Genomic DNA, 15,752 nt, shown 5'->3' on the forward strand with positions numbered 1-15,752 from the left:
ATTTGTTCTTTAAAATACTCAGCATTCTTGAAGATTATTAAGATTAGTAAAGTATCTACAGGGACCTAGAAAGTAATAAAAAGCACCATGTATTAAAATGGATTCTTTTTAAATAAAGCATTTCAGACTCACTGGCATGAGTTCCAAACCTCTTTCCAGTATTTTCTAGGATAATAGATTCTTCCATGTGAATTTTACATACAGGAAGACATAAATGGACAAGAAACATTTGTCATAGGTGGTTCACTCACTGGGTCTCCAAATTGGCCTTCAAAGTGGTATATCCAGGCAGGGTTGCCAAAGGAGTACATCTCCATAATGAATCAGTCAGATTTAGGAAAAACCAAACAGCATCAGTAGTTTGATGTGTCACAGAGATATTTTTGGCCTTTTCAGGTGGTTGCCCAATTTGAGGAGAATCACTCCTGGGTACACCATATTTTATGTGGGCAAGTGTGAAATCACATCCCCTTTGAGCCCCAGGGCTGGAGGATATTAGAGTAATCCTGAAAGACATTAGGCAACATCACTCCTAAAGTTACTAGATCTCTTTAACTTTTTGGAACTATTTTCAAGGTTATTTTGATAAGAGAGCTATGAATATATTAATTTGTTTACACTGAGCAGATGTTAGTATGGCCTGAGGGTACTGGGGAGCTGCAGAAGATTGAATAGCTAGAACGGGTTGTTAGTGTTAAACGTGAGTACTCCCCATACAAATATTACAGGCCAGATAAAAATATTGTAGAGTAAGTGATTATGATGTACAGTTGTGAGTTTTTAGTGCTTTCCACACAGACATTTACATGTCCCTAGTTTTATTTTAACCAAACATCATTTACATAAAATAATATATAGGATGTAATTTTTAGTTCAACAAATATTGTGTCTACATTGCTGATTTGTTTTTAAATTATAAACATTACAATATTTCATATAGTTTTTTAAACTATTCTGTCATTTTTCAGAGGGGAACAATGATATCAAAATAACTAAGATAGACTTTATTTTTTCGTCTAGCATATATTTTGCTCATTCTGATACTTTAAATAAAATAAATACATGTTTTAAAAGATTTACTACTAATTAAACTAGGGTTAGAGAACTGTTTGTTGTACAATGAAGTAGGCACTCAAGAAAGTTCCAAACCCTAAATGTAGTTGTAGTAATCTATGATTATGTACAACATACTTAGGTCATTTACGTATTCGGTTTGTCTGTTATTAAGCATTGTAAAAACATTTGTGAAGCATTGTAAAAACATTTGTTAAAAAAAAACATTTTTTTTTCTCTTTGTTCATTGCAAATTCTGTTTAGGTCAACAAATTACATGTTTGATAACCATCAAAACCTAACTGCCTTACCATTTGCTTAACTTTTGATATACTGCTGTTGAAACAATTGAAAATAAAGTTACACACAATTTTATAAATGGGAACATAGGCTGTAGAAGTTAAACAAATAAAAATATGATAAAACATGAATTAATATTTTTACTTTTGTTGTATGTTTATTTCTGTTGATCTTTCTGTATCTCCATAGAAGAAACACTTTTGAAACATTTTATGTCGTAGAAAAAGTTCCAAACCAATTGATAATTTTTAATAGCATCTTATAAAACTTAGTGAATCAGCATAGATTTAACAAGCTGTAAGTATGAAGAAGCTGCAAGATATTCAATTAAAAATTGATCTTTAATATCCTGTTTCACTAAAACATTTTAAAGCACTTTATAGGCATCTACTAAATGAAACTTCAGCTTCTTTTGAAGTAAACAAGTGTTTTAATCTCAAAGGTTATGTGAGCTATTTTGAGACAATCAGATTTAAACTATTCAGCATGAACAAATGTTTATAGGCTGAATTAGGCACAAAGTTATTGTCTCCTTTTAAAGATATTTTTCAAAATTATTTGGAATTAATAAATTATAGATGTTAAGATTAAAATTACTGAGAGGGAAAAGTGTTAAAAGACTAAGATGAAGAGAAATAAATCAAATGTATAAGTTGAAGTAAATTGATTATTGAATAACGCATCAGGAAATAAATGTAGGTGTTATACATAATGGAAAAAGGTAAATCAAATAAGCTTTAATGGTAGAAAAATATTTTTAAACATGATATTATGAGAGAATAAAATAATAATTTTATAGAATCATAAAATCTCAAGGTTAAGAGGGCCTTGGAAGGTAATCTAATTTGACCAATTATGTGATATTAGAATCTACTTCACTATCCCCCAGCAAGTTGTTATCAAGATTATGAACATTTTTTAAATAAACTTTTATTTTTAGTTCCAGGGTACACATGAAGGGTGTGCAGGTTTGTTTCATAGGTATTGGAGCTTAGTGCATTTCAGAGCAGGCCATTTTATTTTTGGACAAATCTAACTGATTGAAAAGAAAGTTAAGCAAATTAAAACTTCCACTTTCCGTCAATTGTTTTTGTTTTACCCCTTGATGACTTGTTTAAAAGTCTAAGGTAGCGAACTTCCTAGTTATTTAAGTATATATTTATGCAAAGAAACTCACCTGCCAGGTAGAAATGCAGAACTAGTTTTCCAGATATGAGTTTGAGCTAGAGAAAGACTGATTTAACTTGATAAATAACTGAAGCCGTGAAACTACAGAATATGTTGTAAGTACTGAAGTGACAAAATGTTAGAGAGCATTGTAGTGCTTGAGAGTTACTTCTGAAACATCCACAATAGTTTCATTAGTCTTCATGGATATCTCTTTGGGAGCACAGTTGAAGTTCTGTATGTGTCCTTTTAATCTACCGACTTTAAACCAGCCACATCATAGAAGAACAGTACTGGTATCAGCTACAGAGATTAGAGAGCCTAAACCATATATGTAAATATTTACATGTAAAACCAAATTTCTCATGGTTTTTGAATTTTTGAAAGCCATTTGAGAACATGAATATAAAGTGAATATTTTGAAATCAGGCTGATTTCAATATAAAGAGCCTGATGAAAAATGCTTTCAGCACCAAATATGAGAATAGATAAAAGGCTTTAATATGATCATGTGCTGGAATTCACAAATAATGGAAATCTTATGTACAGTCATGCATCTTAAGTATAGAACAAGAGTGTAGTGAAACACTGAATATATTTCTTAGTGTCAGAAATTCACAAAGTAACTTATTTAAATTAAAAAAAAAAAACCTAAAGTTTCTTTGAATTTGGCTGCCTCCCTTATATCACTACTGAGGCTTAGGCATCTATAGCTGCTTTTAGCTACTATATTCTATCTAAGTCTCCCTTCACATTTCTATGTTGCTAAACAACCAATGTTTAGTGATTTCCATAACTGTAACTCTGCCTTTTTAGTACTGAAATTGATTTTTTCTTATTTGGGCATCTAAAGATAAATGTATTATTCCATATGCATGTCATTTTTTTCTTCACCATGTTTGACAAAATACTTTCACGATGAATGATCTGAATTTGGCACTTCAGTTGGCATGGTTTTTTAAAACATTGGTAAGTAGGAAAACATTTATTACAAATGTCATTATTTTGCAAATATTTCAAATAATATGAACAAGAAAAAAATAATAAGCATATGTGTCTTGGTGAAGGTATCATTCACTAGTTTTTAATGATGGTAAAGCTATCAAATAATGTAGAACCCATGATATTACAAATTCACCTCTACCTCCCAAAAAATCATAAAGTACCTTCTAAAAAGATTTACCGAAAACATAAATAGAAGATAAATATTTGACACTTGTATATTTAAGCACATATTTCATGTTGTACCCTTAATAATTTCAAAGGAGAATCTGACCTAAAACTAATTTTCTTACTTTTTGTTTCAGTTAGATATTTTTATTCAAAGGGTAGTGATGAAATGTTTGATGTGTTTAAGAAAGTGAAAAAGCAACTGCTGACGTCTCCCACTTTCACCTTAAAATGTATTAAAGTTGACTGTGTGATATTTCAATTGAAGTGTCATGAAAAATAGCCAAAATATGCCTACCCATATACAAGTGATACAAACGTGTGTGTGTTTCTGTATGTGTGTGTGTTAGAAGGATACAAAGTTGGAAATTAATGGACTTCTTATAAATTATTTGTTTGAATTATTTTATTTCTAAAATGGGGAGAATATCTGGTTTCAAAGATTCTGTAGTATAAAACAAATAGAATAGCTATCTATAACATATTAAAAATGAATTATATGTCCTAAATATGTTGTATTGATATTGAATGATAATATTTACTAAGTTAGAAATTTTGGAACACTTGTGTCAGAAAAGATAAGATAATCTTTCGAAACTGACCTTTTCTGTGTGTTTAAACCAATACCCTGGAAAAATAACTCCTTTCAATGATATAGTAGGTTGACATTAACTCCCCATATGCAAGCGCCCTCTATCATTTACTAAAAGGTAACATGTTTTAAAAACTCTACTACCTTTTAACTGTGATGCCAAAATAAACAGGAATCCAGAATATTCAAGTGCTGAATAGTTTTTAACATTCCTTAAAGCTTTGAGCAAGTATTAATCCATGCAGGGACGTTTCATATACAACTCAGCTCAATAGGATGAATCAATCAAAACACAACACCTGCTGCACAGTAAGCTGGACTGGCTTCTTTCTATCATGTGGACAGTATAGTGTTCACTTGTCAAGGAATTGAGATCCATGCTACTAGTTTAAGAAAAGGGTTGTTGGTGGGATTTTGTTTGTTTGTTTATTTAAAAGATTTACAGTCTTTACCTCATAGAAATCAAGAATTGAAACTAGTACAGCCAGACTTCATGGGGAACATAATAGGATATTAGGTCTTTTTTCTGTCTCTCTTGGGGTCCGCATGGTTGCCTCCCTAACACTTTCCTTAATTTCTTTCTGTTCTTTACAGAGGGAAGAGCGATTCCTAAAAATTTAAGTATGATGCAATTTTCCAGTAACCCTCTACTGGCTTCCTATCTGTCTATGTAAAAGCCAAAGTCCTCACACAGGTTCATAAGCCCTATATGATCATTTCACTCAGCCCATATCTGATCTATGCCTTATCATTTGCTCTTTTGCTCCCACTGTGCCGGCCACATTTTCCACCTTGCTCTTCCTTCAAATTAAAAAGAACATACATATCTTAGGACACTTGAAGCTGCTGTGCACTCTGCCCAGAACATCCTTCCACAAATATTAGCTGGCACCTTCACTGTATTTATGTTTCTGTTCAAAGGACATATAGTCATGTAGGCATTCTTGACCATGCTATCCCAAGTAGTAATTCCCTCATTACTCTTGAACTGCATAACTTGTTTATTCCTACAGTTTATCTACCTGATAACATATAATTTATTAACTTGTGCTAATCTACCACCTCCTACAACAATAAGTTTTATTACAACAGGGACTTTAATTCATTGTGGTATCATTGCCACCCAAAACAGTGCCCAGTACATAATAGGAACTACATATGAATGTTTTGGAGGTTGAATTAAATGAATGACTATTACTTCTAATCTCTACTTCCTTTTGTGTCTCTTTTTTTTCCTGCTAAATAGTTCTTTTTTATATTAGCTAGCAGTCAGTTCAGTTATTTCACGACCTTTAATTTACAATGTTCTCTAGCAACTGATAACTTCTTTTTTCTGTTAGTTCAAATTCCTGAAAATCTAACTGGACAGGTTAATTTTTTTTTTCAGTAAGGCCACACAGACCACAAATTTCTGGACAATCTCTAGTTGTATTATTTTCAGTCAGGTATATACACTTATCTAATAAAGCTGAGCCACCTCAGAACATGGCTGTGAAGGCATGAGGGCCTGTGGGAAGACATCCAGGCAACATAAATATGTCTAACACATAAAACTGTTGCAGCTTCATCTGCACCAATGTTCTTCACTGTCCCAAGTCCTACTCATAAGTCTGATATAATTCCTCAATTCACTCCATTGATCTTTTACTTCCATGTTTCTTCTTCATCAGATGACTCCTCCAGGCTTCTTGTTGTTCTTGTTACACTTCTTTCATCACAGATATAACTATGCATTTATAGTTCTCCTATGATAAATAAATTCATGCTCTGCTTGACCCTAAAGACCACAAAATGACCCCATACTGTCACTTCCCCAAGTCTACCCCAATTAACTTTGGAATGGTAAGCAAGAAATATCATGTGCCTTTACATAGATCCTGTTGTGGACACACCCTAAGGTGACCCCCAATGGGTCATGCCCTTGCCTAATCCCCTGTTGTTTTGTGTGGATGGAACCTGGTACTTCCTTCTACTCAATAAAATATGGCAAAAGGGAAATAATTATACAGAAGTAATTCAACTCCCTAATCAGATGATTCTGAATTAACCAAAAGAGAGGTTGTTTGGGGTGGTCCTAGCTTAATCAGGTGAAATTTCTTAAAAGAGAGATTGGTAACCTCCTGAAAATGAAGACACATTTTCCTGATATCCTTGAAGAAGCAAGCAACCATGGGTTCTACAACCATAGAGAAATAAATACTTCAACAACCTGACTAAATTTGGAAATAAATTATTCCGTCAAGCCTCTGGATAAGAATGCAGCCCAATTGGCCTCTTGATCATAGTCTCATAAGACATTGAGCAGAGGACTCAGCCATGTCTGGACAGCTGACCTGCAGAAACCACGATTTAATAAATGTATTTTGTTTTAGTCCACTAAATTTTTGGTAATTTGTTATACAGTAATAGTAATCTAATACAGATCCTCATTCTAGTTTATTGAAAGAGACAAACATTAAGAACCCCCTATTATTTTATTTCTTTAGACCTCGCGGTGTGACTCTGTCTTAAACTTTTTCTTTTCTTGAGTTACACATATTAAATTATGGAAACTGAAATAATATCCTTTACTTCCTTAGTATCTTTCTATTTTGGGATTTATTCCTTTACTATATTTTCCCTGTTCTCAGTGTTTTAAAACTAAGTGTAGACCTTTCAGAAAACAACATGTGACCATAATACTTTTCTTCCTCCCTTAACCACATAATCATCTCTTCTGCATGTAGCATCAGCTCCTATCATTTTCAGCTCTTGGTTCTGACGAGCATAGCCCCAGTGTCTTTGACTATGAGATTCATATGTTCACTCCTCTCATTAATGTCTCACTTTTTTCTGCTTATACCTGTAAATATTTAATTTACTTAATTTTTTCAGTAAAGTTATTCTTAATTTTTTAAATATTTACTTAAACAATGATTAATATTTACTTGATATTTTGTAAAAAATGAGAATATTTACTTAAACAATGATTTTGTAAGGTCAAGATGTTTATGTGTGAAAATTTATCCCTGATTTATCTACATGTTACATCTGAATGTTCATGTAAATTTTATTTGGTTAGACACATCTATATGTGGTCACTGTATATTTGTTTATTATTTATATGTTTCCAAGTGCTATTTATTCTGCTTGTTATCTTGAACTATACATTTGAAGTCTGGACTTTCTAAGAAGTCTATAACTATCCTTCAGCATAGAAGTCATGTCATTTAAGAGTCAGTTATTTAATAAATAGTTTTCAAGTTCCACAGTGCTAAAAGCCAAAGGTATAGAGACACGAAGAATTAACATTCCTTTTAATCTCATCTAAAAACAGAACATCTGTTTTCAGACCTTTAACAAACTCACAAAAAATTACAGTATGAATATTTGGTATATACTGTCTGTATTTAAAATAAAAATTTTACTTTTCTTCAGAATATGTCTAGTGGTATGCACTTGAAAAAACAGTATGTTCATTTATTATACAAATGGGAATAAACACTTGAGATGAAATACTGATGAAGGAAACTTCTTCTATGTTTATTCTGCCAGACATTCTCAAAAACTGATTTGAGAATGAGGTGATTAAGAATTTCTGTTTCCCAAGGGGACCTCACAGAGTACATAATCAATCTCTGGTTCACATTTCCCTGAAAACAAGAACAACAACAACAAAAACCACTCTATATAAGATTCTGATTAAATAATTTTAAAGTGAATTTTTTATTTTTAAAAAGTGAAATTCAAAATCATGATGCAGTGATAGAAGTCGGAATCAGGGCAGGGGTGGGGTTCACTCACCTGCAGGGAATGAAGAAATATTTAATGATTATATTTCTAAATGCATATCGCGGTAGACAAGCCCTAAAATGTTCTATTCAATTAATTAAGCTTATATCTCATCCAGGTATACCAAATTATTCTCTTTAAGGGAAAGAAGCTTATGGAGATTAATAGTGGGAAATTAATTGAAAGAACTTTTTTTTGAAATATTAAAGTCATATGAACACCTGATCACATGAAGTATAGCTGAAACTGCTTTTCCTTGTTATCATAGTGAAGTCAGTGTAATGCATTGATAAGAAGCAGACCGAACATTTCCAGATGTAAGGTTCATAATTTTTCAAAATAGCAGAGCATGTTGGATTGCGTTAATTCAGAGGGATAGATTTCTCTTTTGGAAAGCTGCCTTTGAGTTAAATACACAAATCCTGAAACTTCTGAAAGCAGTCAGTGTTAATTATCTTCCTTTGAGATGAGTCACCGACAAGCAGAAAATTTGCCATCTAGTGGTGTTTGTATATACGTGAAATCTATTTTTTTATTTTATTGTGAAGTATGAAAGACAGAGAATATTCATAGGCAACAGAATGAGATCTTCCTGCAATTTTCTCTTTTTTTAATCCACAGGAATGTGTAAATAAAACCGTTTGATTATTTAACAAGAGAAAAAAACATTTGGTTATTTAACAGAATTTTCTGACATCCTTGTTCCACCCAGTTGTTATAAATTTGCTGCAGCTGCTTCGTAACGCCTCCAGATGGCGCGCTGGTGCCCGTTCTCGCCTCCCAGCGACCAGCCCGTTGCCAGCTGCTGGGGAGAATGAGCTTGGAGCCGCAGGGCTTAATCCCGCGCGGCTCAGAGATGGGTTTCTGGACTCGCGAAGCAGCTGCAACAAGGCATCACTCATTGTACAAGTATTTCCATTTCTGAGAGCAAAAGGAAGAACTTAAGCGGGCGGCACTTGGAGTGTAAATTGCGTTGTAGTATTTAAAGGCAGAATGGATCCTGGGCAGCCGAGCTGGTACGTGCAACAGAAACTACTCAATGGAATTGTTCTGGGTAGGACTGGTCTGATCGTCCTTTGTGTACCAAACGTTGTGTGTCCTGGATTGCGCCTATGTGTATACACCCATTTCATTTTCACCAGGATCATGGGGACTTGGGAGTCATAATCTTTCATTTTTCCAAAATGATATAATAAAAGCTTTACAGAACATTGTTTATTAATAGAAGCGTGACCCGAGTCACAGTCTTTAGAAACACAGGATAATGGTATAAAAATACTTTTCTTTTATGTTTCTTTTTTAGAGAAAAAGAAAGTAAACGTAACCTGTATCACTGTGCAGTGTTACTGGATATGACTTAAAAGACAATGGCAAAAAATGTTTGACTGCCGTGGAGTAGACTTTTACCTGTAGGTGTAGACTTAAGCACACCTGTAATATATCAGTGTTTTCAAATCTGTGTGCCAGAAAAAAACATTGTGTAGCTATAAAAACACTAGTTATGAAAAATGCATGTCATGAATGTGTACATTTTGTATGGTCTAATACGTTTTGTGAATGTGTGTTGTGTATACGCACACAATAACATGTATATGTGACCTAGATGCAGAATTATTATCGTATGGTTACAAATAGGCATGTGCTGAACATAGATTAATTTCTGAACCTTCATACACTGTATGTCTGTCTGGATAACTTAGTATGGAGATTATCTATTGCCACAATATTAAATATGAATTAAAAACAATACTTTGTTTTCACTGTTACACTTTAAATTTGTTGAATTCTATTCAGTTGTGCATTGAGTTTTCTATGCTTTTAAATTCTGAGGAAAGGCTGGTGTTTATATTTTGAACATAAATTATTGGCTGAGATGATTATGTGGAGATAGGATTCATAGACATATAAACATAGGTTCCCTAAAGTTCAGGTTATATGTGGAATTCACAAGAGTTAACAGTTTTGAAAACTCGAGAGTTCTGACCAAGAGTTTACATTAGAAACAAGAAAATTGAAAGATTCAGAACTAAGTTGGATATTATCAAGGCTGAGGGTGTACGTTTAGTAATATTACTCTAAGATTAATGTTAGACTACTTATAAACTTGTGTAGATTCCATTGAACAGATGTTGTTCATGAACCAGTGACTGAATTTTATCTTCTATCATTGCACATAAGCAAATATAACACGATTCAATACAAGAAATATGACTTGCAAGTGAACTAGGTAAGGTAGCATGCTAAATAAAGCCTAATATACTGAGAAAAGTTAGAAACTATAGAGTCCCTGCCCTCAAAGAGTTGCCATTTCAAATGACTAGGTTAGGCATGTTCATGAACACGAGTACACAGTAAAAGACAAAATAAATGCTATTAAAGTGAGACATGCACAGGTGTGTAGCATTTAAATTGAGGGAGAAATCTAACTTAGGGGCATTAGTAAGGCCTTCAGATTGGTGACCCCCCTTCTAAAGAGATGGATTAAAAGAACAATTTTTGTAGGTGTGAAGAGGTTCTGGGCAAGAGATGTATTCGGGTCAGACATGTGGTTTGGGTTGGCTATGGCTTTCTTTATTGGTCTCAGAGGTAAGGAGTAAGAGATAGATAATATTATGCAAATAGGCTGTGTAATATTGAAGATGATCTTGAACATGGGACTGAAATTTGTGGATTTCATCATCAGTTCATTCCCAGTGCCACTAACAATGTAGGCATTCAGTATTCTTAAAACATTGAATGTTCTGTGTAACAGCAAGAGCCGGCACAAAGTTTTAGGATATTTGTATGGTTTATGTATTGCATGTCTACCATATTAGAATGTAAGTTTCAAGACATAGCACTCTTTTTCAGTATTATATCCTCAGAGCCTAGAAAGTACTTGAAAAAATATTTATCTACTGAATGAATTAATGACTAGTAAAATTGGAATATAGTCAGGGTTCTATATCATTCACATTTAGTTTTCCTGATGGTCTTAAATTACTAAAATCCTCAAAATTTACCAAGTCTTTGAAGCTATTGTATCAGCCGATTCCACTTATGGCTCAGGTACTTCTAAGCAAGTTCCCTGGAATTCCACTATTAGTGTTTAATCTTACTCTATTTTTAACCTCTTTTATGAATAGTCTTGCCTTTACATTTTTAAAACGGTTATTAAGATAATTATAAACCGTGTGATTATTCAGGCAGAATTAAACAGTTCCTCTTCATATCCCTATAGTAGACATAGTGAGTATATAACACACATTAAACAAATACATTCAGGAAAAGAGTTGAGGGTTTGAAGAGTGTCTTTGCTCCCTGTAACATATGTTTACCTCCTGATTAGAACACTTCTAATATTTGGTTCTCTGCAACTTGATTTAGGCGAAACTCTCTAGAGCCTCTTTATAATTTCGTATATGCAGAGTGATCATTTGGGAAATCCTTAGCTATTTGCTTACATAGTATTTGGGGACTCTGTGCTAGTTTCTAGGGGTCACAGCCCCTGTCCCTCCAACAGCAGTGGTCGTCTTTTTTGTGCCTGTGTGTGCTGATATCTATACTTTTTATGGAGAATGACAGGAATTTGTGGAGAAACTAGTGAAGAAAAAAGTTTTTGTCATTTGAAAGGGTGATACTGGGTGAAAAGATACAATCATTTTAAAGGAATTTATAAGTGTGATTTGCCCAACTAAATTGTAAATGAATGCACAATGACTTGTAAATAGAAGGGCCGAATAAACAATGTCACTGAACCAACAACTTCAAAAATAAAACCCCTGGAGTTTCCCCTGATCCTCGAGAGAGAGCTTTCCGCTGTGATAACGATTTATATATCTTAATTTACTTGTATATCACTCATCTAAAAATACACTAAAGTGGAATTTCTCACTTTAAAAATATATATCGATGGGGTTTATGTGTCAGTTCAACTGAGGATGCAAGCTTTTAGTTTCAGCTTGAGCTAATCTGTGCGAAGTCAGGCTTTTGCTCCCAACAGTGTCAATAAGACAAATTTCCACACTAGCCTGGTCTCCATCCTGCTGGACTTGCTGGTAATGCTTTATTTTTATCCCTGTGAGAGGAGGTAGTATGGCATGGTGGCTGGCCCAAGACTTTCACCTTATTCAAAACCCTAGTGTGTGGCTTGACCTGGAGATTAATCTTTCCCTAGTAGATTAATCTATTAGAAAAAGAATACCTTGTCTAAATACTGCTGGGCATTCAGTTTTGGAGAAATAATACTGCAGTGTGTACTGCAGGTTTTTCCCCCTAGTGGTTGACTTAAGGCTGTTGTATTAAAACAATAGAAATAGACTTCGTATACGGAGCTGGCTTGGTCAATATTGTCTAACTTATGTTTTTAAAAACTTATTTCAGAAGAAATGGTTATTTCTTCTGAATGATCACTGTTAAATGATCATTTTGAAAGATACAAATACAATGCCCTGAACAACATGCTTTTGTGTCTTCTTTGGAAGGCTGGACATACAAAATTATGCAAAAACAAAATATATACAATTAATGGAAGTGTTTCTGCTACTAGATTCATACTGTACTCCTTTTTCTGGGTGTAGTGGAAAGATCTCCCTCTGTGTATTCTAATGTCACTATTTTTTATCAACGGTGACACTGAATCAGTTTAACATGATTTTTCTTTAGCCTGTGTGACCATACTGTAAATTCCTTAAAGGCAGGAAACAAATTCTATGTTTTCTTTGAATCTCTGTATTATACAAAACATACTGCAAGCCACAAAGCACTTAAGTTTATATATATATTTAAGTAGGGTCTCACTCTGTCACCCAGGCTAGAGTGCAGTGGCACAATCATGGCTCACTGCAACCTCAACCTCCTGGACTCAGGTGATCCTCCCACCTTAGCCTCCAGAGTAGCTGGGACTGCAGGTGCACACCAACATGCCCAGCTAATTTTTGTAATTTTTGTAGAAATAGGGTTTTGCTATGTTGTCCAGACTGGTGTAGAACTCCTGGGCTCAAGCAATCTGCCTGTCTCAGCCTCTCAAAGTGCTGGGATTAGAGGTGTGAGCTCCCTCCTGGATCCTGCCATTTTTTTTTTTTTTTTTGACAATTGAGTAAAGATTAAATTATAATTTTTTCACACTAATTAAAATAGTAGATATAGTCATATAATAGCAACTTCTAAGGGACAAAATGGAAATCTTTCTAGTGGTTCTATATACCAAGAATGTTATACCTGACACATCACAGCAGAAAGAGAAAGCTCCTTCTCCTTAATTAGCTGTTAGAAATGAAACGTCTTTTTAAAAATATTATTTGAAATGTGGAGATATCTATAAAGACACAAAACTTGCCTTTACTTGGTAGAGCTATTTACGTCTGAAATAGCTATCTTCTAGCATACCTGTGTCTCTAGGGTGTTGTATAACTGCAGGTGGAATATTCCAAAGTTAGAACTACTAAAAGAACAAATCAGAAGAGTTCCTAGCAGTAAGAATTAACCTTAAGGAAGCTTAGACACATTTATATGCTTTAGAGCTGTTCCTGGGGAAAAAATCATGCATTTTTTATAATGAGCGTATTTATAAGCATACCCCCACCTGCCACCAAGATGTATAAAAATGAGTTAGTAGCTGCAAACTGCTATTTTAGCAAGTGCTAGAGGAAAATAACAAAGGATCTGTGGCTGTATTGTTAACAGGAGTGAAGAAGCTTCTCTTGTGTCTCTGGACCAAAGGCTAACAGAAGAGCTTTTGGTTACTAAGATGTATTCTTTCCTGGTCTCAGGCTCATTAACGATGGAAGTAGGAGGGAGAGCATATAAAGCGGCAGCTGCAGCTGTGGGCACTCAGATCATTTGTCACCTGGCATGAAGTTAGTGTTGGCAGCTCTGGAGCTCCAGCACAGAGCACCAGGGAGCAAATGCCAACTGATTGTTGTTCCTCACCAGCTTGCTGGCTAACTCCTACTCATTCTTCAGATCTCTGCTGAAGTGTTGCTTCATCCAGGTAGCTTTGCCTGACCTCTCTAGAATGCATTTAGCACCTTTCTCTTCACTGTTATGGCCTCATAATCTCACCCTTACCATCACACTTACTGCTTGAAGACCTGCCTGCCCTCCTCACTAGGCTCAAGAAAGGCAAGAGCTGAGTCTTTTCCAACATTGTTCAGTGTCTATCTTGCATACAGTAGGTGTGTAAATATTGATGAGTAGTATCTGTTGCATGACGGCTTTATGACTATGTATAGGCTGTATGGGCTTGGATGTCAATAAAGGAGGTATTTGACTGAGTGCCATGTGTGAGCTGAAAGGAAATAAACTCTCAGTCCTCGTGTCCTCATCTACTATCTGTGACAATTGTACACCTGCCTTTTAAAAGTAGTTGTTGTCCTGGATAACAAACCTGAAAATGTACCCTTGAACTTTAAATAAAAGTTTTTTAAAATAATAAATAAATGTTTAAAATGTAGTTGTTACAGTTAAATAATATTTTTATTTTTTTGTAGTAGTGCTATGAGGATTTATTTATGGGCTTTCTGCATATTAACTGAGTTGATCCTCAAAAAGACAATCATCAGGTAGGTACTATTAGCACAATACTTTATGTAAGAAATAGAGGCATGGAAAGTTTACCTTCCTTGCCCAAGGTCACAGAGAGAAGAATAATAAAAGTGAAAGGAGAGTGACTAGGCTGGAGTAGATATTTGCTAAATGCTGGAATTGGGACTATTGCAATTTTACTTAGAGAAGGCTGATTCTTGTATAAATGGGAAATTACACCAAACAGTTAAGAACAGTTTGTTCTCTGGTTTCAGAGCCTTCTGTTGCAGATATTTTATTTGTAGAATTCCCATGGAAGCCCAATATGGTTAGAGAAAAACTTCTAATGTGTGCAGTCAGAGAGAACCCTTATCCTTATTGAGCATTATATGGTGTGGGGCATGTTAGAATCTAAGGAAACCTTTGTAACAAATATTATGGATTTCAAGATAAAAAAGAAGTAAATGATATCATGACCTGTTTTAATAGTTTGCAGCATTCCTTATTTATTTTGTTTTATTTATAAATTATACTTATTTTGTAATGTTTACTTTTTCTCACTATAAAATGCTTTTTGCGGAAAATACATAATACAAACAGCAAAGAAGGAAGCAAAAATTATCCATAATTATTCAACTAAGAGATAGCTACTATTAACATCTTGGCATTTTTTTTTCTATTTTTTGATAGAATTACATGCACATCTGCTTATATATACACATTCATTTGTACACACATCTTAATATGAAATTAGGTTATACATATATTCTATGTCCTGTTTTGTACCTATTATTTTATCATGCTCTTTGAAAATTATAATTGTCAGTACCTGCATAACATTATCATATACGGCTGTATCATAATTTTATTTAGTAGTTTTGCTTCTGTTTAACATTGTCCTAATTTTGAAAATTGGTTTATTCTTTTCAATTTTCACTTATTTGAACAGCTTACTATGGTGCCTTACATGACAGATGTACCTTCTAAATAATCATATTTAGATGATGATGTAACAACTAATAATATTTTCGAAGGGGGTAATGCACTTCTGTTCAGAGATAAACAGGCCCAAAAAAATTTTAAGACAGAATTAATATTTAACGAAATAGCAAGAAATAAATTGAAATGGCAAATGGAAGTGGAATAATGTTTTTTGAGAGACCATGGTATGCTATCACCTATGAAGGTCAGCGTT

At 34.0% G+C, this 15,752-nt stretch overlaps 1 long non-coding RNA gene across 17 annotated transcripts in view; it reads left to right on the forward strand.

Annotated features, from left to right (window-relative positions):
- The first annotated feature begins 8,853 nt into the window (after positions 1–8,853).
- The window catches only part of LOC123571866 (uncharacterized), a 320,426-nt gene continuing 313,527 nt past the window's right edge, over positions 8,854–15,752 (forward strand). For all 17 annotated transcript variants that reach the window (XR_012431812.1, XR_010585016.2, XR_012431805.1 and 14 more), the window contains exon 1: positions 8,854–9,069. This is a non-coding gene — a long non-coding RNA (uncharacterized lncRNA). The remainder of the gene's footprint in view (positions 9,070–15,752) is intronic.

This window comes from Macaca fascicularis, chromosome 2 (assembly GCF_037993035.2).
Source record: "Macaca fascicularis isolate 582-1 chromosome 2, T2T-MFA8v1.1".
NCBI classification, from domain to species: Eukaryota; Metazoa; Chordata; class Mammalia; order Primates; family Cercopithecidae; genus Macaca; species Macaca fascicularis.